The sequence below is a fragment of the Notamacropus eugenii genome, chromosome 4 (assembly GCF_028372415.1).
Source record: "Notamacropus eugenii isolate mMacEug1 chromosome 4, mMacEug1.pri_v2, whole genome shotgun sequence".
In the NCBI taxonomy this organism is placed as follows: Eukaryota; Metazoa; Chordata; class Mammalia; order Diprotodontia; family Macropodidae; genus Notamacropus; species Notamacropus eugenii.
In genome coordinates this window covers 21,265,615-21,287,822 of record NC_092875.1, presented here as the reverse complement: position 1 = coordinate 21,287,822, position 22,208 = coordinate 21,265,615, and the positions used below count along the sequence as shown (strand labels likewise).

The following is a 22,208-nucleotide window of genomic DNA, read 5'->3' as shown; positions in this document are numbered from 1 at the left end:
TGTTTTGATTTGTTTTATGATTTCTCCCATTTATTTTGATTCTTCTCTGCAAAATGACTAAGGTGAAAATGTATTTAATAGGAATGTGTGTGTAGAACCTATATAGAAACCTATATAAAACCTATACAAAACACCCTCAAGGAGGGAGTGGGGAGCTAGTGGGGAAAGGGGGAAGGGAGGGGAAAAATCTAAGCTATATAGAAGTGATTGTGGAACACTGAAAACAAATAAAATTGTTTTAAAAAATAAAAAAAGGATTTACTCACAAGGTATAGTAAGAACGTTTGGTACAAAATATTCCCCCCATACACACCTCAAACTAGGGGTACACTTTCTGCTCATACAGCAAGGTCTCTGAGTTGTCTCAACCTTAAAGTAAAAGATAGTGTGAAATGCATGTAGAAAACACCTGTGGAAAAGGTATGCATTGACTCCTAGACCTGGAAGTTCTTTTTGTCTTTGTTTCCCTTTTTTTCCCTTTAGGTGTAGCTCCTTACTGAATGATAAACCCAGCTTAGCCTAGAGGATCCATGCTTCTTTTGAGACCACAGTTGGCACTTTCTTACATCGGGAAGGGTCTCATTCCTTGAAACTGTTGCTACACGTGGATGACATTTCTTTCTGCATCTGTTGCTGTCTCCAGCCATAAGTAGGATCTCTGAATCTCTCAGATTTAGCTGGTCATCCACTGCAAGACCAGGTTGCTAGGCTGTGGGTGGTTTTCTCTCTCCCCTTCCTGCTCAGGTCCTGGGGAAGGAGAAGAAACCAGCTGCTGCCCAGCTATTGTGCTGATTCCTCCCTGGGTTCAGCTGCTGCTGAGCTAATAATAATGATGATAGTTTGTGCTTATATAAAACTTTAAGGTTTACAAAGTGCTTCACATATATTAGCTCATATGATCCTCACAACAATCCTAGGAGGTTGGTGTTGTCATTTTATTCTCATTTTATAGGTGAGGAACCTGAGGCAAACAGGGCTAAGTGACTTGCCCAGAGTCACACAACTAGTAAGTGTTTGAGGCAGAATGAGAACTCAGGTCTTCCTGACTCCAAGTCCTGTGCTCTATCCACTGCACCACCCTGCAGATGGGCGGTTCAGCTGCTATCTTGACATCTCTTGCCCTCAAGGTCACTTCCTGGGTAAAGCTCTTTCAAGGCTGCTGCTTAGCCCCCTCCTAACTTTCGGGCCTTTAGCTATCAGCTCTCCTAGACTGCACTTCTGACTCTGGTGGGTTCTCTGATGAGAACTTTGAATACTGAGGTCTCATCATGTTTCTCTTTGGATACATCCACTTTGGGGCATTCATTTGTCTCATATCAGAAAAGAACGATCATAAAAGAAAGAAATGAACTCCTGGACAGTGGTGGCCAGGGAGAGAAATGTATCCAGGTACCCCTCCAAAAGCTAAAGCAGCTTTCCTAATAGGAAACCACCTAGGAGAAAAACCAACAAACCCAGTGATGGTTAAGTGACACCTTTTGTACATACATTCAATTCTACCTCAGCAACTACTGAGTCATCTGTTCTGATTCTGCAGACAAAGAGAAGACTTTTCAACTTTGTAATGTCAACACCTCAACCACTCATAGCTCTCCAAAGTTTCCACGTGATCGGATTGGAAGCAGGCAGAGCATATCAGCACATGCTCTAAGGACTGGCCCTCATAGGCCAATCCATCCAGGCTACAATGATCTGTAATGAGTTACAGCCACTGCACACCTACCAAGTACCTTATGGTAGGAGCAGCATCTGACATGTAGGCCAGCTTGGTTATTCCTTACAAGGTACTGAAGCTATCCTCTAGACTTAATTGGTGGAGGGAACTAAGGAAGACTTGAACCATTTAAGAAGCCTCCTACTGGCTAAAAAAAAAAAAAAGCCAGCAAAACAGCTTTTGAACAGCCAAATGGCATAGACAAAACAGAGGTAGGGGAAGCTATTCCCAAGTGAATCAATGCTGTTTCCTTGACAAATATTCCATTTCCTGCTATGGTTAGGTAAAACTCATTTTGGTAAGTCTTAGCTGGTGTGCAGTTCTCTCATTTCAATCCAGTCTTGGACCTCAGTTACCAGACTGTCTAGCTGCCCACACATTTCTGCATTGCCCTCTGAGTGATCATTAGTTTCTGTTTTTCAGAGACCACAGTGTTCCATGATTTAAAGACATACAACATCACCAGAAGGATGAGGATATTTTGGAAAATGGACTTTTATTTCAGGATTAAGTTTGGAGATATTAAAATAACTTTGCAATTTCCCAAACCTGAATATGTCTCTTGCATTGTATTCCCTGCCCCCTCCAGCCAAATTGACCTGCTTACCTGTACATTACATTTTCTCTCCTGCTGCCATGATGCTGCCACATCATGGCACACACCTCCTTGCCTCTCTCATACCTGAAATGCTCTTTCTGTCTCCGTCTCTGAAACCTCAGGTCCCTTTAAAACTCACCTCAAGCTCCATCTCCTTCTGGACATATTTCCGGATTCTTTTACTTCTTAGTATCCTTCCCCCCGGCCCATAACTGAATTCATTTATTTTAGAGCGTGCTGTAGCCTAAAAGTAGACAGAAGGTAGAAACTTTCTCGCTTTTGGATTTGTCTTCCCAGAATTCAGCATATAATAGGTGCTTAATAAATGCTTGTTAACTGATTATGGCGTAATGATTCAGATTATTGCTAATCCTACTTAAAGGGTCGAGGTCTATGATACCATTTTTGTTGTTTCGGTCACTGACTGAATGGCATCTGTCTTCTCAAATAAACCATTAGATAGTAGGTGTACCCTCTGTAGCTTTAGGTGTAGTGGGATGGTAGTGAGCACAGTCGATTTGCCTTCAGAGATTTGATATTAATGTATTTGAGAGACAGGCATCTTGGCAGGAGCAAGAAGGCAGTAAGTAACCCAGTCTAAGAAGGCCTGGGTTCAAGTCCTGACACGCTCTGATTCGCTTGAGCTGTGACATTTTCCCTCCCCCCAGGCATTTAATATTTCGATGCTTTAGGCAACTAATTCTAATACTAATTACAGAGAAGTGGATGATCTACCATGGGAGTCAGTCAGTCCTAAGCATTTATTAAATATCTGCTGTGTGCCAAGCTCTGTGCTAGGGCGCCAGGGATACAATGAAAGATAAAAGAGTCCCTACCCTCAAGGGGCTCACAGTGTGAGTGGCAACATAAAATGACTATGTACAAACACCGCATAAATACAGTCATCGCAGAGGGAAGGCACAAATCTCAAGTGCGACTTGCAGAAATTGGGACTTGAGCTGAGATCTGGAGGAACCCAGGGAAGCCACGAGGCCACCTACGCTGATGAAATCACAGATCTCCCCTTAGAAAAATGTATTTACCCTGTTGTGACCGTAGGGTCTTTGTAGGAATAAGCTCCCTGAGAGGAGCTGCATTTAAGAAACCAATCCTTCCGTTGAAAGTGTGCCGGTGCAGGGTCCTGGGAGTGGGGGCACATCGCCTGGAGCTCAGCAAGCCCCTGGGGAAGAGGGCCGCCCCCTCAGGCCAGTCCCCCGGAAAGCAGCAGAAGGCGCAGAGGGGTGGCGCAGATTCTCCCGGCTGGTTACGAAGGAAGTGTCCAAGAGGAAACTGACCTAAAGCAATGTGGGAGATCCCGTCGGGCCTGGCTCCTGCGGACCCAGAGGTGCTGTTACAGCTTCTGCCCACGGCAGGGCACTGACACCTCACTTGTGGATGTAAGGGTGGCCCGCATGGGGCGGGAGGGCAGGTAAGGGGGGGGTACTAAAATTCTTACACCACCATCGGGGTGTGTGGGGGCGCCGAGCGTGGGGAAAGATTGGGTGTCCGCAGGCAGTGTCCTAGACTCAGGGCGCATACGTTCTAAGGTCACACTGCGGCCGCTCTAAGGACAGACCGCAGGCTGGCCGGGTTCTGGGCTGGGCAGCAGCGCGGCGGCGGGTCTGCCGACCTTTACCTCTGGGAATGGTCCCCAGCCTCAGACCCTCGGACCGGGCATCGGGCCCAGGGGGAGGACGGGGGTCCTTCCGCGCCTGCTGACCATTTTCTGTCACCACCTCCTGCAGCATTTCCAAGTTCAGCCCGGCCCGCCCATCCTGCTGCAGTCCGCTCACTGCCCAGCTCAGGGGCAGACGTCCAGCCGGCCTGCCCCCTTCTCGCTCCCCACGCGCGCGACTCCGCCCCGGGCCCCAGTAGGCGCAGGCGCCGCCGGACTCAGGGTTGCCATGACCACGGAGGCGCTTCCCCGCCCCCTCCCCCGGCGGCCCCCGGCCCCTAGGCCCCGCCCCTCACGCCGGCCCCGCCCCCTGGCGCCCCCCACCCTCCTGGCCCCAGCAGGGTAGGCTGCGCGCCGGCCGCCGCGGCTCGGCAGCGCGGCGCGGCTCGGCTCAGGTGGCGGCAGGTGGCCCGCACACCCAGCCCCGCAGGGTAGGTTGCACCGCGGGGCCGGCGGGGAGGGGCGGGGCGTGAGAGTGGGAGGGAGCCCCACTGCCCGCCCGTCCGGCCCGTGGCAAAAGGGCTGCAGGTGGAGGGCGGGCGATGGCGGTGCCCGGGGCGAGGGGCGAGCGAGGCGCTGGCGGCGGCGGAGCCCACGGACCTGGGCGACTGAGTGAGTGCCTGGCGGCCGGAAACTTTCTGCCCCGGGAGAAAAGTTCCCCGAGCGTCCGGGGAGGGTCCGGTGTGGGGGCGGCGGGGACGGATGGAGGTCCGGTGCACCGGCAGTGGTGAGAGGAGTAGATCCCAAGGGATCTCCCTCCCGGACCTTGGAGCCTGGGAGCCTCGGCCGGGATCCTGAGGGCCCGAGGGCGAACTGGGATTGGGAGCGAGTGGATCCTCTCCGATCCTCCCCCGCCCTCTGTCCGAGGTTCCGTAGTGGATTCTGGGCTGGGGGCGAGTGGATCGGCCGAAAGGCGGGGTGAGGGATTGGACTGCGGCCGGGATTTGGGTTTAGCCGAGTGGATTCCCCCAGACTGGGGTGCGGGTGGGGGTGGGGGACAAGAGATCAGAGCTGGGATCCCAGGCAGAGATTAGGGTCCTCGGGAGGGCTGTGGGTTTGGAGGTAGCGGGTTGCCGGGGCAGTGAACGGGGCTCCCGCTTTCCTAAACCTCCGTGGAGCCCTCCCGCACCCACGGCGCCCGGGGCGTGGGAAAGGCCCGGAGCCCCGCTGTGGCCGCCTAGCCGCTCCCGGGGGATACCCCGCGGGCCAGGCTCCACTCCCAGGGGAGCTGGAAGGCTCCCTCGCCAACCTCTCGGGGGCTCGTGTTCTCTGGCGCGCCCCAGCCCCGCGTGGATTCCCACTTTCCCACACAAAGGGCCGCGGAAGGGAAGCCGAGGACTAGGTGGTGAGGGGCGTGGGGTCCTCCGTGGATGTCCCTGAGGGTTCTGGGCTGAGCTGATCGGCTCTCCCCCATATCTGCTCGGAGGCTCGGTTGGTAGAACAACAAAGTCGCTTTGATGGGATTAAGGGCTCAGGCGGCCAGCTCCAACCTAACCCCAACTCTCCCGGGAGGGAGCTGCACAGGATTTCCCCTTCTCTCTGTCATCCTGCCTTCCCCACCCCCAAGCTTAGTTGGGCCCAGGCAACCGGGCCTAGGGGCCTGGACCAGAGGGAGGCAGGGGGCCCCGAGAGGAAAAGGACGGGTGATCCCCCAGCTTCGGGGGAAATGGCCTATTGCCCCACACTCAGAATCTGACCTTTTAAACAGACAGGGAGCTCTGGGGCTCCAGCCCCTTTCCTGGTAGCCAGGGACATTTCGCTTAAACCTTATTATCTCTGAGGAGATAATTGAGCGTCTGACATCCATAATTTGCTCTAAAAGTGGTTCTGATGTCTGTGTTTAATGCCAGGCTGATACTTAACTTTCCCAGAGGTTATCCATTATCTTTTGGAGGGGGGTGTGGCTTTTGGACCTGGTACCAAATGCTTCCCCCCACTTCTCATTTTCCCTGTATGTGCCTCTCTCAGGAGTCTTCCTTTTGCCTCCTCACCTCTGTCTGTCTAGTCCTGTATAGGTGAGGTAAGGCCCCTTTCATTTAGCAGCTTGGGGAAATTGGTTTCCAGGGGGGCTAGGCCCTGTCTTGGCTAGCCTAGCTCAGTAGGTTTGGTTAATCAGTAACTTTTTACTCTGGGCATTCACTCTCCTTTGGCGTGGCTCAACTTTGAAAATGTTTCTGAGTTACAGATTGGTTCTGTGAAGGGAGACATTGGGGGCCTCCCCCAATGGCCTTGCTGGGGCATGCTGGGCATCCTTATGGGGGATCAGGCAGCTTCAAAGACACACAGGCTGAGCTAGGAGGGGCCCTGGAGGTGGTCTGGATCAGCCTCCTGACTAGGGCATTCTCGGATGGGGCTGGGCCTAGAGGCTCCTTTTTAGCTGGAAAGCAAGTAGTCATTATTGGGATCCCTCTAAATAAATAGGGCTTGGAAACAGATTTGCTAGTATCTGCATTGAGCAAAAGACTCCAGAGTGGACAGCTTGTGGCAAATTAACATTTTATTTCTTTTTAAAGAAAAGTTTTCTTCACAAATCAGTCATATACTTCCTCCACCCTTGTCTTTTCCTGTGACAAAGAAGAGTCTGCTAAGGGGAACTACCCAATATATACTGCCTCAGCCTGACAGCATTGCAAACCTCTTCATATCTCTAAAAGACCATTTAGCTGAACCCCTTCATTTTACAGAACAGGAAACTGAGGCCCAGAGAGTTTAAGTCACTAACTCAGAAACACATCCACATATACTAAGTGACAGTGCAGGATTTGAACTCAGTTCTGTGACTGGTAGGATCATTCCTCTTTCCACTGAGCCATGTGGATTGAAGGTGTTTGTTTATCTCAGTCAAGATTGGTCATCACAGTTACACAGTTTTGTTGTTCACTGGGTTTTTACATGAGTGTTCTCATTGTGTATAATTAAAAAAATTTTTTTCCTCACATAGCTTGATTCTGGTTAACATTTGCACTGATTTCTTATCCCTTCTGTTTCTGATAAGGACATTCATTGCTAACACAGGTCTAGAGCTGGAAGGGACTTTACAGTCACTTTCAGATGAGGAAACAGAGGCTTAGCACTTCAGGTGACTTCTCCAAGGTCCTACCACTAATAAGGTCAGAAGAGAGATTTAAACCCGGGTCTTCCTGCCTTTATGTCCAGCAGCCTTTTCCATGAGGCACATTGAAATGAAGTGAGTTTCCCAAGGCCACCTGACTGGTAAGTGTCAGGAGACAGATTCAAGCCTCTTAAGTTGAGTTTATTTTTATAAACCTCTTTGCTCACAAAAGATCCAGGTAGTCGAGGGGGGTGTTGACTTAAGGTGAGGCCATTTGGGAGAATCAAACTGCGTCCCAGGGATGGGGATTTCAGTTAAGACAGACAGCATGATACAGCAGTGAGGGTCAGGAATTCCTAGTCAGAAAACTGTTAGGATCTTGGGATTAAAGCTAAAAGGGACCTTGGAGGTCACCTAATCTGATCCCTTCACTTTATAGAGAATGAGATTGAGTCCTGAAGGGGGTTGGGGAATGATTTATTAAGGTCAAACAAGCAGTATCAGAGCCAAGATTTGAATTCTGCAAGTAGTAGGTTGCCCCACAGAAGAAACTGAGTAAGCAGAAACAATTGATTTGGCACCTGCTGTGAGCTGTGGACATTATCTTTCCTTCATCTGATATGAACTTGGGGGGCCTCATTTTATTCATTTGTAAAATTGGGCAGGTAGGTGGCACAATGGATAGACTCATTTTCACAGGTTCAGACACCGTGACCCTGGGCAAGTCACCTTAACCCTGTTGGATTCAGTTTCTTCTTCTGAAAAATGAGCTGAAGAAGGAAATGGCAAACCACTCCAGTATCTTTTTAAAGAAAACCCTAAATGGGTTCATGGCAGGTCAGACACGACTGAAATGACTTAACTACAACAAAAATGGACTAGATAATAAGTATTATATTTCCCTGTGCCCATGGTGGAGGGGTTCTCCTCTGCTAGATTGTAAGTTCCATGAAGGTAAGCACTAGCTCTTACTTAGCTCTGTCACCCCTCCTACCTAAAGCAGGTGCTTTTGAAGATGAAATAAAAGATACTAAAGATGCCTTTCCTCAAATAGAGAAGCAGCTGGTCTCTGACGTCCCATTCAGTTCTAAATTTCTCTGATTCATGTTTGCAATCTGAAAGACACAGATTGTGGAATGACTTACAAATGAGGAGAATTCTTACAAAACAGAATGTCAGAGACTCATAGAGATTGTCAAAGCCAGAAAATCCTGTAGAGAATGTCAGAGCTGGGAGGGAGCCTAGAACACAGGTTCTCAGACCTGGGAGGGAGCTTAGAACACATTGTCCAAGCAGGTCTAAGAGGAGAGAATGTCAGAGCTGAAAGGCATCTTAGAGGTTATCTCGTCCAACCCACTCACATTTACACATGAGGAAACTGAGGCCTGGAGGGAAGATATGATTTTAGCTAATTTAATAGACAGTTGAGTGATAATGAGTTGAGAGCATTTTAAGAGTTGGCATAAATCCCAGAAGGCTTGATAGGAAGTTGGAAGGCATTCTAGGTATGGAGATATGTGTGTGTATGTATGTATAAATGGTGGATCAGTCCTGCCTTTAACATTTAACTGACATTGACATGGCTGCGTGACTTTGACCATGACCTTTTGGGTGATCACAGGTCTCTATTAGCTTGCCAAAGCCCAGTGGACCAGCAGGGAGGTAATGAATGAAGTTGGGGAGATGGCTGGAGGCTATAGAAAGTCAGATGGGAGAGCTTGAATCTTAGAATCTGCTCACTCATATATTCAATGGACATTTTTGATCTTACGAGTTAAATTTGTCTTCCAAAGTTGGATGAGTTTATGCCTATCCCCAGCCCTCTTTGTATATGGTTCATGCTGAATCTTTTTTTCTCTATCACTAAAGAGACATTTGAAAGCTGATATGACTTCAGGAAATGACTCCTGCCAAGCTTACCGTTTCCACAGCTTTCTCTAGTGTGGTGGAGTACAGAGAGCGCTAGACATGGAATCATAGAGAGGAGGATTTGAATCTCACTTGCATTGCAACACTTGCTTAGCCATGTCTGACATTTTCCTAGATGTATGACTTTGAGCCGATCACTTATTTGAGCCTTCGCTTTCTCATCTGTGAAATGGGATCACCCAACCATAGATCCAGAGCAGAAAGGCATTCTGAGGTCCTTTAGTCCAGTCTTCTAATTATAGATGAGAAAGCTGAGGCTCAGGGAGGTATGTGCTCAAGGTCTTAAGAGGAATAAGCAAAAATGTAGCCCTTTTGTCACTCAAATGGGGTCTGAAATGTGCTATTATCATGGCTTTCTTGGGCATAAAGGAACAAGCCCTGGTGCAAGGTGCCAGCCTCCTGGTGTCTGATGATGCCCTTTGACAGGAATTACTGTGGGAGACCAATGATGCTCAGGCATCATTGACTTGGTTTGGGGGTCCAAGTGGTAATTATGGGTAATTTTCTCTGTATACAAAGTGAATAAATAGGAGAATCTCCGAGGTAACTGGTTCAGTCAGATCATTACCAATTGAAAAAAAGTAGGCTAACCATCCTCACCCCTTTCTGCCCATTCCAAAAAGAACCAGAAAATCCAGATCCAAGGTCTAAACACTTTGTAGAGTGGAATGGACTGGGATGTTTGCTTGGGTCATGGTGTCACTCACTTCAGTTGGCATTAATCATTTTTGCCATGAATTGTCCTTCCAAAGTGACCCTGGAAGCAGGTGAGATTTTTTTAAAGTGTGAGGAAATTCCTTCTTCCAATGCAGTCCATCACCTGCTCTGCAGCTGAGAGGTTAAGTGACTTATCTGGGGTCACAAAGCAAGAGATGTCAGAGATGGAAGTTGATATTGAGTAGTGCCCCCTCAACTCATCTACTGGAAGATTTTCTGGTTAGGGTGTCTGAGGGAAGTGGTTGCTACTTTGTAAAGGAATTGTATGGGGTCAGTGTAGCTCAGGAGCCCCCACTGGTGTATTTATTTTTAATAGTCAGCCAGTGGACACAATTAACTAGAAGCAAAGACATCCCCTTTCCTAAGACCTTATCCAGAGAACCACAGATATAGAGCTATCCAAGTCTATGAATCTACAGATAAAGAAACTGGGTCCTACTTGTCTAGGCTCATTCAAGTGCTAAGCTTCAGGGATGGGATTTGGACCCAAGTCATATGACTTCAGATCTGATCAGTGCTCTTACCAAAGAGAAAAATGAGCTCAATGAGTAAGTATTTCTTAAGCAGCTACTGTGTGCCAGGCACTGTGTTAAGTGACAGAAATACAAAGACAAAAATGATACAGTTCCTTCTCTCTAGGAGTTTATGGACTTTGAAATGAGACCAAAAGTTCTGTGGGGTAGGTTTCCCATCCTCCCAACCCAACAATGTTCTTGCTAAGAAGATCTGCCTCTTGAACTCAAGTGAAATGTGATTTGATAACTTAAGGAGATGTTTACTTGTGAGAGCAAAATACCTTCCTGTCTATGTATAAAAGTGGAAGTTTGCTCTTAAAAGATCTTCGAATGTCAGAACAGAGTGAGGGAAGGTCCCAGCTGGAAGGGACGTAAAGGTCAAAGCCATGCTTTTGCAGATGAGGAAACTTTAGCCTTGAGAGAGGAAGAGGCTTGGCCCAGGAGGATGATCTTTTTATTTCAAGTGGCTACCAGACGTTTTGTACCCAGTGTGAGGAAGGAAGGCCCTTCCCAGCGCTGACCCTTCAGGACACTTGGCTTCTATTGAGAAGGCAGATGGAGAGCTTCCAAAGACCATGGTTCATTGGTGCTTTGTAAGGGATGCAGTGGAACTATTGGGATCCCCTCTTACAGGTGAGGAAAATGAGTTGTGCCCATGAAGTGTGGTAGGGGGTAGGATGGGGTGGGGTGGGAGCCCAAGGCATGTCTGTCAGTAGTTGTCAGACCATAGTGCAAAAATCTCACTAAAAAAAATTAACCATCCCATTTTAGAATGCTACAATGGCATGTCTGGGGTTGGCCTTAGAATAGAGAATTTCAGAACTGGAAGAGCTTAGAACAGGCAGAGCTGAGAGGGACCTTAAAAGAGGAAATATCAGAGTTGGGAGGGGCCTTAGAACAGGGAATGCCAGAGCTGGGAGGGAGCTTAGAACAGGGGATATCAGAGCTGGGAGGGAGCTTAGAACAGGGGATGTCAGAGCTCAGCTAGGGTAAGGGAGACATTAGAACACAGAATGTCAGATTGGGAGTGCCCTTAGAGAATATCTAGTTCAGGATTTCTTAACCTGGGCTCTGTGAACATCTTTAAATTTTTTTTTTAATAACTACATTTCAATATAATGGGCTTCCTTTGTGTTCTATGTATTTTATTTTCTGCATTTGCAAACATGATTCTGAGCATGAGTCCCTAGACTTCTCAAGGATTGGTACACCCGGGAAGCCCCTTCTTTTGGAGATAAAGTAACAGCTTTGGAGTGAAGCAGGGTGTCCTGGGCCAGCAGGTCTCCAGACTCCAGGCCTGGGGCTCTTTCCTGGGTTCTCGGTGGCTGCCTTTGGAAGTTTATGGTTTCCCATCTCTTTTTTATAAAAAGGGGAAAGCTGGGTAGCTCTTTAGAAGAAATAAAAGGTTCATTTACAACTCTAGAGCAGTCCTTAGCCTGCCAGGAGGTTGGGGACATTATCCAAATGGAAAAGTTTATGTGGGCACTTTGAACGTGAGACTTCTTTGACAGTCAATGGTGGGTCTTCAGCCAAAGAACCAGTTCAGGGTGGGGAAAAGAGGGTTTCACCAGGTCAGGAGACTAGATTTTTAATCCTGACTTCCTCACCATCACCTGGCCTTGTATCCATAGACAAACCACGTCCCCCCTCTTTTGCTCAGTTTTCCTGTCTGTAAAACGTGGAGTAGGGATTGAGGGGGCTTCTTTCCAGCCCCTTCCTATCTGTGAAACTTGGATTCACCACTGGCTTGGTAGAAGGCTGGATTAGTCATGGGCAAGATATAGGGTAAAATCCTGCCCCTGACACTGAGCATGGGAAAGACACAGAGTAACAACTTTAGGGCCAGGGGCTCTGTAGAAGTAATCTGATGCAGCTTCATCACCATACGGATGAGGAAACTGGAATCTAAGAAGGTCACACAAGTGGTAAGCTTCAAAGGTGGAATTTGAACCCAGGTTCTTGGACTCCAGAGTTTGGGTTCTTTCCAGCATCCGGAAGATGAGGGTCTCATTTCCCCAAGAGGCCTTTAAGTCCAGGAAAGTCTGGGCTCCCACGGGAGGATGGTCAGGCCAGGGTATGATTGTTTTCCAGGTGGGGTCCAAGGCTAGACTCCCCGGGGGATGGTGTGATGTGTATTGTTTTCTTTTTCCTTTGGTGACTAAGATTTTTTTTGGGGGGGGGTGGGAACTCACTGTTTATTTGTAGAGTGATGAGGTGCCTGAGAGAGAGGAAGCCGGATGTCAGTGCTTATTGTCCAGTCCTGGCAGCCAAGCTTTGTGTAGCCAGGGGTCAGTCTGAACCATCATGGCAGCCTCTCCTAAGCTGGGCTAGAGCTCCAGGGGTGATGTTCCTGGGCATGATGTCTGTGACCTGGTGAGCATAGCCCCTGAGAACAGCCCCCTATATCCGCCAGCCAAGAACTCTGAATAATGTTTAGAAATTATAATGCCAGCTGACATGAGTAGCTAGCATCACTTTTAAAAAAAATTCTCAAAGCAACTGTGGGTACTTGGTGCTATCTCTTTTACCTCTTTTACAAGTGAGGAAACTGAGGCAGGCTTTGGTTCAGTGACTTGCCCAAGGTCCCATAGCTAATATAAGATGGAATTTGAACATCAAGGCATCCCAGACTCCCAATTCAAACTCGTATCCACTGCCCCACACTGCCTTAATTTCTTGACTTAGTTTAATAAAAATATGGTACAGTGGATTGGGCTCAATCACTTCTGAGAGGCTAGCTAGGTATGATTCTGTATCTGCAGAAAAAAATCATTTTTCTTCTTTATAAAATGAGCCTGGATCAGATGACCTCTGTACCAGCTGTAAATCTTTGACCTTCTGAAGCTTTTATTTTGTAACAGATGAGTGACTGAGGTTAAAGTGTTTCACTACCCTTAGAACTCTCTATAAATACAAGTGACCCTGGATGAGTCCTTTCCCATCTCTGTGGTCCCTAAGACTGTAAGGTGCAGAAAAAAAAATTTTTATTATTTTATTTTAATTTAAATTATTTAACTATTATATTAAAGGTATCATATACATATACGAATATAAATAGTAAATATATAATTTTAAATTATTCTGTTATTAAAAAATGACTACTATTATTCCATTGTGTGGGCTGAGAAGAATTCTGAGCTTTGGAGGCAGGGCTCCTGACTCAGAATCTTGTCTCTGCCTGTTTCTTCCTGTGACCGTGTATAACTTCCAGACCTGGTTTTGCCTCATAGAGTCTCAGTTTCCTCATTTGTAAAACGGAGATGATAATCTTTTGCTCCCTGACTCTCAGGGTTGCTCTTCAGCACTTTGTAAACCTTCAAGGGCTTCAGAATTGGGAGATGCCGTAGCAGTTGTCATCATCCTCATCCTCATGGTCATTGTAAAGAGCCCTGGGATTGGCTGGGTGAGTGAGGTCACTGAGGTCCAGGAAGGCCTCATGGAGGAGCTGGCCATGGTGGGGTGAACAGGATGGTGAGGGGCAGGGAGATGGTCACAGGGTGAGCCCCACAGAGTTAAAAGGTAGCTAGGCTGTGCTTGCCAACCTCTGGAGAGCAATACCCCTAATAGCAGATCCTCTGGGAACAGAGTTTCTTTTCATGAAGTTGGCCTGGGCCTGGAGTCGGTGGAGGGACAGACTTCTCTGGCTTGGCCTGAGGCCTGGCTGAGGTAGGGAGCGCCCTCCACCTGGGGTGCCAGGAACTGGGGTGATGTAGGTGGGGGCTGGACTGTGTTTGGGGCTGAGCTGTGGCCAAGGCTGGCCTCTGCTAACCTTGTAGGTGGTAGATTGCCCCTCCTGGGAGATCTGCAGGCAGGGGTGGAACCAAACCTCTTGTTGGTCATATCTTGGTGGGGATTTCTGTCATGTATGGGTTGGGCTAGATACCCTGAGATCCCCTCCAATGCTCATCTCTCCTGGAGGGGAAAGGAGGTGGGCAGTGTCCCACCCAATTACAGGGGGGCGGGGATCGGGAAGATGAGGAGGGGTGGGGAGCAAACCTTGGAACCTTGCCCTGAGCTTCCTAGATTAATTTCTATCTCTAAGCCTATCACTGAAGCACATCTTCATTAACACAGATGTGACTTAGGGAAGGAGCCCTTGATGTAGAATGAAGGAACCTAGGTGGAAACCTCGGCTACTGACTACTTGCCCACATCATTTCCCTTTTCTTTGGCCCAGCTCCACACCCTGATGCCCCGACTCTGGCCATCTTTCTGATCACTCCCAGTTGGAAGTTCAGAATATGCTTTGGAAACACCTGGCCCAATCTTGCCCAGAACCAAGCCTGGCCAACTCTACACCGAGCCACCTCCCCTCCCCTCAGTTCCTAGCTCCCCTTTATGTATTTCTCTGCCCCTCCCCTCTTCCCCCAGAGGAAATAAGTTCCTTCTTGGTCAAGGAGGGAATTTGTTTTGTTTGACCCTGCCTTTTTGTGATTACCCTTTGGTTTTTCTTCTAGCAGAGTTCAAGCACTTGCACTGTCTCAATCTCTCTCTCTCTTCTCTCTTTGCTCTCTCCCTCTCTCTTTTCCCCTTCCTCTCTTTCCTCTCTCTCCTTTCTCTCTTCTCTCTCTCTCTCTCTCTCCTTTTCTCTTCCATACAATAAAGAACCAGGACAAATTGGTCTTTGATGCCTCTGACATCATACGATTCTGAGTCATAACACAGTGCTATAGAGCACTGGACTTAAGAGTCAGAGGCCCTGGATTCAAATCCTGGCTTTGTTAGTTGCTGCTAGCTATGATTATAGCCAAGTTATTCCCTCTCTGGACCTACTTTTGCTCACCTCTTAAATGAGTGAGTTAAATAGAAACCCCTCCCCTCTCTCCTTTTCTTCCCAGTTACATTGTAGCCATTGTATAGGTTGTTTTCCTGGTTCTTTTCAGAACTTTGCATCAGTTCATGTAAATCTTCCCTTCTGGCCCTGTGTTTTCACCTTCTTCATCCTTTCTTACAAAGCTCTGTTTTGTGTATTTCCTTGGTTCCCAAGATTTCCTAATTCCCAATTATAGCATTCATTCAGCAGACCTTGGAATGAGCATAACCCTGGCCCAAGTGTTTTGGGCTGGAGATGCCTAACACGTGCCTTGGGCTGAATGGGCTCCCATATGCCTGAGTGTGGTCTGAACTAGTTACAGTGTAGCTCCCACCTGATTTTAATGTGTTGATATAGTCAGTCTCCAGCCCACGGGGTTTTTTAGGTACAGTTTAGCAGCCCCTGTTTCTGTTTGCCTTTGGCCCTGCTTTTCTAGGCAGTACAGAAATGCATAATGCCTCCTTTGTGCTCTCAGAGAGTCTTACTAGCATGGCAAATCATTATGTCAGCAAGTAATTATAAGATAATTAGAATACCATTAGTGTCCAAAGAGAGGTGTGAGTAAAGTAAGATTATAGTGTGTGTTCGTCCTTCATCGGCGAAGAAGACCATGCCATCAGAGAAGTGATGACATGACTTGCACTTGACTTTGTTTTGAGTGAGACAGGGCTGTGCAGGTCACCAGCCTCACTTCTCCTCCAGAGCCCAATGATTCCAGTGACCAGATATTCATCAGGATGAAGCAGTTGGGGTTAAGTGACTTGCCCAAGGTCATGCAGCTAGTGAGTGTCAAGTGTCTGAGGTGAGATTTGAACTCAGGTCCTCCTGACTCCTGCACGGGTTCTCTATCCACTGCACCACCTAGTAAGATTATAGATTTAAACATGGAAGGGCTTGGTTATGTAGCCCAGACCCCACGTTTTACAGAGAAGGAAACTGAGACACAGGAGTTCATTACTTGTATTTTAGAGGAGGAAGAAGAGAGATGACTTTCAGGGAGGTTGGGAGTGAATTGGAGATGCCTTCATGGCAGAAGTGGCCTTTGAGCTTGCATTTCATTAGAGAGAATGACCTTGTCTGCTCAGGAAATACCTTGCCTTGTTGGCCCTTCTGAATTTCATGACCCTGTATCAGGTTTTTTTCTGGCATCATATGCATTTGTAGGGATGTCCTATCCCTTCCTTAGATGCTCAGCTCCTTGAGGGCAGGCCCTGCGCCATCTTCCATCTTGGATTCCCCAGTGATGAGCACAGCAGATACTTGATATAGGTCTGATTCTGTTGGGTTTCCGTTCTTAGTCAGTGTGTTTTCTTAATGCAGGAGAAGATATTATGTCCTAAATGGGATGTAACCTCCTTGAGGGCAGGGCCTTTGGTTTAATGAGATACACTTAGTAGGTTCTTAAGATAGGTTTATGAGCACATAGTAGATGCTTATAGAACAGGTTAATGATCACATAGTAAGTGCTTAAGACAGGTATATAAGCACATAGTAGGTGTTCAATAAATGCCTACTGGACTGAATTGTGAAGGCCACTCTCCCTTTCCTTTTGGTCTGGATTTATGATTTCATTGTTGCCAGTGTGGAAACTTTCTCAGCTCATGGAGAGTAGCTCCTCCTCTGCCCACTCAGTGCCTAAGACAATTGGGGGGGGCCACTTCAAAGGTAGTGGACTTGCCTAGGATCATACAGCTTGAGTGCAGGTCTTGTGGACTCATGTGGCCTGCTTCTAACAAGGACATTTGCCCTCCCTCTGAATAGTGGGTATAAAATGAGGAGAGGCTTCCTAGGATGGGGAACAGAGCCCTGCAGTGGGAATTAGGGCTTGCTTCTTGCCTTTGACACTTACCCACTGTGTATCACCTTGGCCAAGTCATTGACCTCCTCTGAACCTCACTTTCTTCCTTTGCAAAAGGAGGGGGTTTGACTAGATGACCTCAGAGGTTCTTCCCAGCTTTAAAAACCCCCAATGCTTTTTTTGCTTAAGACTGAATGGTGGGTTCTTGTTAAAACCCCTCAGACTGGTTGGGAGCTGGGCCTGAGGACAGGGAACCATGAAAGCTAAGCCAGGATCAGGAAGGCCACTGTTTTCTCCTCTCCTGGAACTGGATGTCATTGGCTCCAAACTCTGATGGACCTGAGAAGCAGTGGGGAGGGGAAGGGAAGCAGGGCCAGGCTAGACTAGGCAGCTTCCTCAGTGCCCAGATCTGGGGTACAAGTCTGGGGGTGCAAGTGCAAAGTCAGTCACTTGGCATCCACCGTCTGTTTCTTTGTCTCTGGCTCTCTTTGTCTCCTGTCTCTGTCTCAGTCTTTCTTTTTCTCTCTATGTCTGTGTCTCTGTCTTTCTGTCTCTGTCCGTATCTCTTTCTCATCTTTGCCATTCTCTGAGGATGGATAGAAATAAGGGAACTTCTCACTCCACAACCATAGGAGACAGATATTGGAGATCCATGAGCTATCAGAAACTGATGAATATTTAAAGAGCTCAGTAACTCAAAAAGCTATTGGATTATAGAATATCCTAGTTGAGAGAGACCTTAGAACAAGGAATGTCAGAGCTGGGAGCAACCTTAGAACAGCAGATGTCAGAGCTGGGAGAGGTCTGAGAAATCCCAGTATCTAGGATTTCATAACCTGGGGTCTGTGAACTTGTTTTTTTCTTTAATTGATGACTGTAATTCAGCACTAATTGGTGTCCTTTGTAGTCCCATGTATCCCATGATCCTTAGAAAGGGTTGCCCAAGTGTCCATGAGAGCAAAAAGATGAAGACCCCTCCCCCTATTACAGTCCAGCCTGACTCTATTTACAGAGGAATAAACACACTGAGGCCCAGAGAGAACCACCACCTGTAAGATCTTGGGGGAGTCACTCATGACCTTCCAGAGGGAAAAAGGGAAGCCTTGTGCTTTGATGGTTAGATCCATGAGCCTGAGTTCAAATTCTGCTCCTTCCACTTATTACTGGTGTGACACTGGACAAGTCACTTTGCCTTTCCAAACCTCAGTTTCCTTTTCTGTAAAATGGGGATGATGAAAGCTGTTGCACACTACTCACAGGCTTGTGGTGCGGTGATTTAAGTCAAGTACTTTGTCTGTTTTAAATAGAGAGATGTTGGTCTCTCCTGATGATTGATGATTTGGATGGTGAGGGCAGCTAGCATTTATTTTTTTGGTGCCAGGTGCTGTGCTAAACACTTCTCATAAAGTTCCTCACAGCAACCCTGGGAGGTTTTTTATTATTATCCTCACTTTATATCTGAGGAAACTGAGGCTGGCAAAGCACACAGTCACACAACTAAGGAGTGCCTCTCGTAGAGTTTGACCTCAGATATTCCTGACCCTCAGATTCAGAGCTCTAGCCACTGAACCACACTGCTTCCTTCATTAGCTTTGGAAAGTCATGAATGACTTTTCCCAGATCACATAGATTGTACTCTGTACTTCAGGCTGCCTCTAACTACTCCTCCTTCTTTGCCTTCTCTTTCTCTGCTTTCTTTTCTCCTCCTCCTTCTCCCTTTTCTCTTTCTTCTCCTCTTTCTCCCTCCCTTTCCTCTTCCCCCTTCTCCTTCTTCTTTTCCTCTTCTTTCTCCTCCTTTCTTCCTCTCCTCTTTCCCCTCTTTTCTGGAGTTAAAATAAAAGTTCTTCATTTTTAAAATGACCTTACAGTAGAAATCTCACTTTTCACCCCCTCAGAGAGCTCCAGAGCTAAAAACTAGTGACTTTTGTGCATTCTGAAAACTGCCTTCAAATCTCTCCTTTAAGAGAAATTGGAGTTGGGCTTCCTGCCCAGTGGGAATGGGAATGGGAAGATGGAGTTCCCAAGACCTCCACTGGGAATGTTGGGGAGAGAAAGCATGCCATCTTCATTCATTCATCATTCAGTGTTCTAATGCCTTTCTCAGCCCTGACATTGTATCCTAAAACCTCCCTAAGCTTTTAAATTTTCTGTACTGAGGTCTCTCCCAGTTCTGACATTCTCTTTTCTTAGATCTTTTCTTGGCATATGTTAATAAGTCCATCTTCCCTCCTTTCTCTCTTTCCCTCTCTTCCTCCCTTCTTTCCTTCCTTCCCACCTTCCTTCCCTCCCCCATTCCTTCTTTCCCCATGTCCTGAGTTCTGGCATTTCTTCTTTTAATTAAAAAAATTTTAAATTAAATTTTTAAAAATTAAATTTTTTATTTTTCCCAATTACATATAAAAACAATTTTAGCATTCTTTTTAAAAAATTTTAAATTCCAAATTCTCTCCCCATTCCCTGTTAGAAGGCAAGCAATTTGACATAGGTTGTACATGTGTAGTTATGCAAAACAGATTTCCACATAAGTCATGTTGTGAAAGAAAACACAGATTAAAAAAACCCCCAAGATAAACAAATTAAAGAAAAATTATGCTTCGATCTGTATTCAGACTCCATGAGTTCTGTCTCTGGAAGTGGACAGCATTTTTCGTCCTAAGTCCTTCTGAACTGTCTTGGATCATTGTATTGCTGAGAATAGCTGTCATTTACAATTGATCATCACACAATATTGCTTACTGTATACAGTGTTTTGGTTTTGATCATTTCACTTTGTCTGAGTTCATATAAATCTTTCCAGGTTTTTCTGAAAACACCTGCTCATCATTTCTTATAGAACAACAGTATTCCATCTCAATCATATACAACAACTTGTTCAGGCACTCTCCAATTGATGGGCATCCCCTCCATTTATAGTTCTCTGCCACCACAAAAAGAGCTGCTGTCAGTATTTGTGTACATATAGGTCCTTTTTCTTTGATCTCTTTGGGATACAGACCTAGCAGTGGTATCTCTTGGTCAAAGGGTATGCATGGTGTTATAGGCTTTTGGGCAGAGTTTCAAATTGCTCTCCAGAATAGTTGCCTGACATTTCTTATAAAATAAAGTTCCCCAAAGCCTCTCCCAGCTTTGGCATTCTACATCGTGCTCAGTTAAAATCATGCTGCTAATGAGGACAAGATCACAGGTTCTGTTTTCTAGAGGGTGGCTTAGATTTATTCTGATTCACAGCCAAGGACTACACTCCTAACCCAGGTTAGTCATCCCACCAATGCAATGCTGTGCTTTTGGCCATGAGGCAGGGAATAGGTGAGAGAGTAAGGGTGACTCAGTGTAGGCCAGTCCCTGTTACTGGAAAAACCACTCTGATGAACTCCAGTATCCCTGCTGCTGAGCAGGGGGAGAGTGGCACTTGGTATGGATCTGATCCCATAGACCCTGTTGCTGGAGCACTGAGAAGTCTACATTTGTGTCAGACCCAGGCATGCCCCTGCCTGCATCTTCCTGGAGGTGAGGAGGGGCCAGAAGAGGTTGCGAGTTTGGGAATAAGTTTGCCAGGTTGAAATTGGTTCCCAGATTAACTCACTGTTTATTGAATGCTACTCTGTGCCAAGCAGTGTGCTAGATATTGCTGATACAAAAGGCAGACCTCCCCTGCCTTCAAGGAGCTTATATTCTCCCGGTGAAAAGACATTTTAGACATTTAAGCCCAAGATGCTTGGGGGAGGGAGACATAACTAAGGCCAAGGGGGATGAGGATGAAATGTCTTGTGGCTGATGGCCATGGCACTTAAGATGAGCCTGGAAGGAAGTAGCAGAACTTTACCTCCCAGGTAAAGCTAAGGAAGGGAGTACTTTGCAGGTCAAAGGCATGGAGTTAGGAGGCTGTATGGGGAATACACGTAGGCAGTTTGTCTGCCATGTAAAATGGGTAAGGGGGAGGAGAGTGAGAGCAGGCTGGAGCCCGGTCGTGAGGGGCTGAAAATGCCCAACAGAAGACTTTACATGAGGGGCAGTAGGCAGGCTGCATGGGCAGGAGAGATTCCTGGGTCAGAACTGTGCTTTAAAAATGTCTTTTTGGCAGCTGTGTGGATGATGTATCCAGGAGGAGGGGGACCACTCAGGAGGCTGTGGAGGGACCTAGGGAAAGGAGGAGGAAGGGTATGAGCTAGGTGTGAAGGTCTTGGATGGGAGGTCTTCTTTTTTTCCTACTTATGATCTGTGTGACCTGACTTTCCTTCCCTGTAAAATACTTTCTTAACTGCTAGAAAGGACTGTACAAGGCTCGTGGGAAGATCCAATGAAATAATGAGTCTGAAAACATTTTGTGAACAATCAGATGCTGTAGAAATGAGACTTTTGTATGAATGTATTTTGTAGAGGGAGAGAAGGAACAAACATCTATTAAGTGCCTACTGTGTGCTAAGTGTTTTCAAATATCTCATTTGTTTCTCACAACAGCCCTGGGAGGTAGGTGTTATTATGATCTTCATTTTATAGTTGAGGAAACTGAGGCAGATAGAGGTGAAGGAACTTGTCCAGAGTCACACAGCTAGGATGTGTGTGAGGCTGGATTTGAACTTGCCTCTCCCTGACTCCAGAGCCAGGGCTCTATCCACTGTACCACTTTAGCTATAATTATAGGGTTCTGTGTGCCTGTAAGAATTTGTTATTATTAAATGGAAGTTACCTAATGACAATATTGTATAAGACTCCTTCTGCATAACCATTTATTAAACACTTACTGTATGCCTTGAGGTCAAGAATCTAGAGTTGTGTGTCTAATTTAATTGCCTGAAGTCTGTGGGGACAGGTCACTTGGTGAGATGGCCTTTTCAGATCTAGCCTTTTATTTCAAAAAAGATTTGAAAGTACTTCACGCCCTTTATCTCCTTTGGAGCCTCCAAGGTCTGCTTTCTCCAGAATTCCATAGGATTTCTAATCTTACCTACGGTTGGTAGTCCTGGCAACAGAGCCCAGCCTTCCCTCCCCAGGTGGCTCTTGACCCTGACCCCGCTGCTGTAAATCTGTCACAGGATGGAGCCCACTCAATATGCCTTTTACCTTCCTTGGTTTTGCCTTCAGGTGTTATTATACCCATTTTTACAGATGAGACTTAGGTTCCAGAGGGGCCAAAAGACATTAAAAAGTGTCCCAGGTGGGATTTGAACTTAGGTCTTCCAACCTTCAATTCCTGCATTTCTCTACTAGCCTGTGGTATTGTCTCTCTATCTGTCCCCTTCTCTATCTTTCTGTCTCCTCGATTTCTTTTGTTTTTTTTCTTTCCTTTCTGTAAACTGGGGGAATGTGGGGTATGACCTGGAACGTTTATTTACTCTGTATCCCAAGCATGACTCACTCATGTGGGCCTAGAGCAGTTCAGGGCCCACTGTTTGTTTT

The 22,208-nt window shown here is 46.8% G+C and overlaps 1 protein-coding gene across 4 annotated transcripts in view; it reads left to right on the top strand.

Annotated features, from left to right (window-relative positions):
- Positions 1–4,331: 4,331 nt before the first annotated feature.
- Positions 4,332–22,208, top strand: part of KIAA1671 (KIAA1671 ortholog) — a 215,732-nt gene continuing 197,855 nt past the window's right edge. For 3 of the 4 annotated variants that reach the window (XM_072600108.1, XM_072600110.1, XM_072600111.1), the window contains exon 1: positions 4,476–4,599. The gene's annotated coding sequence lies outside the window, so the exon portion shown is untranslated. Of the gene's footprint in view, positions 4,419–4,475; positions 4,600–22,208 lie in introns of those variants that run through there. The other variant, XM_072600109.1, reaches the window with a different exon arrangement.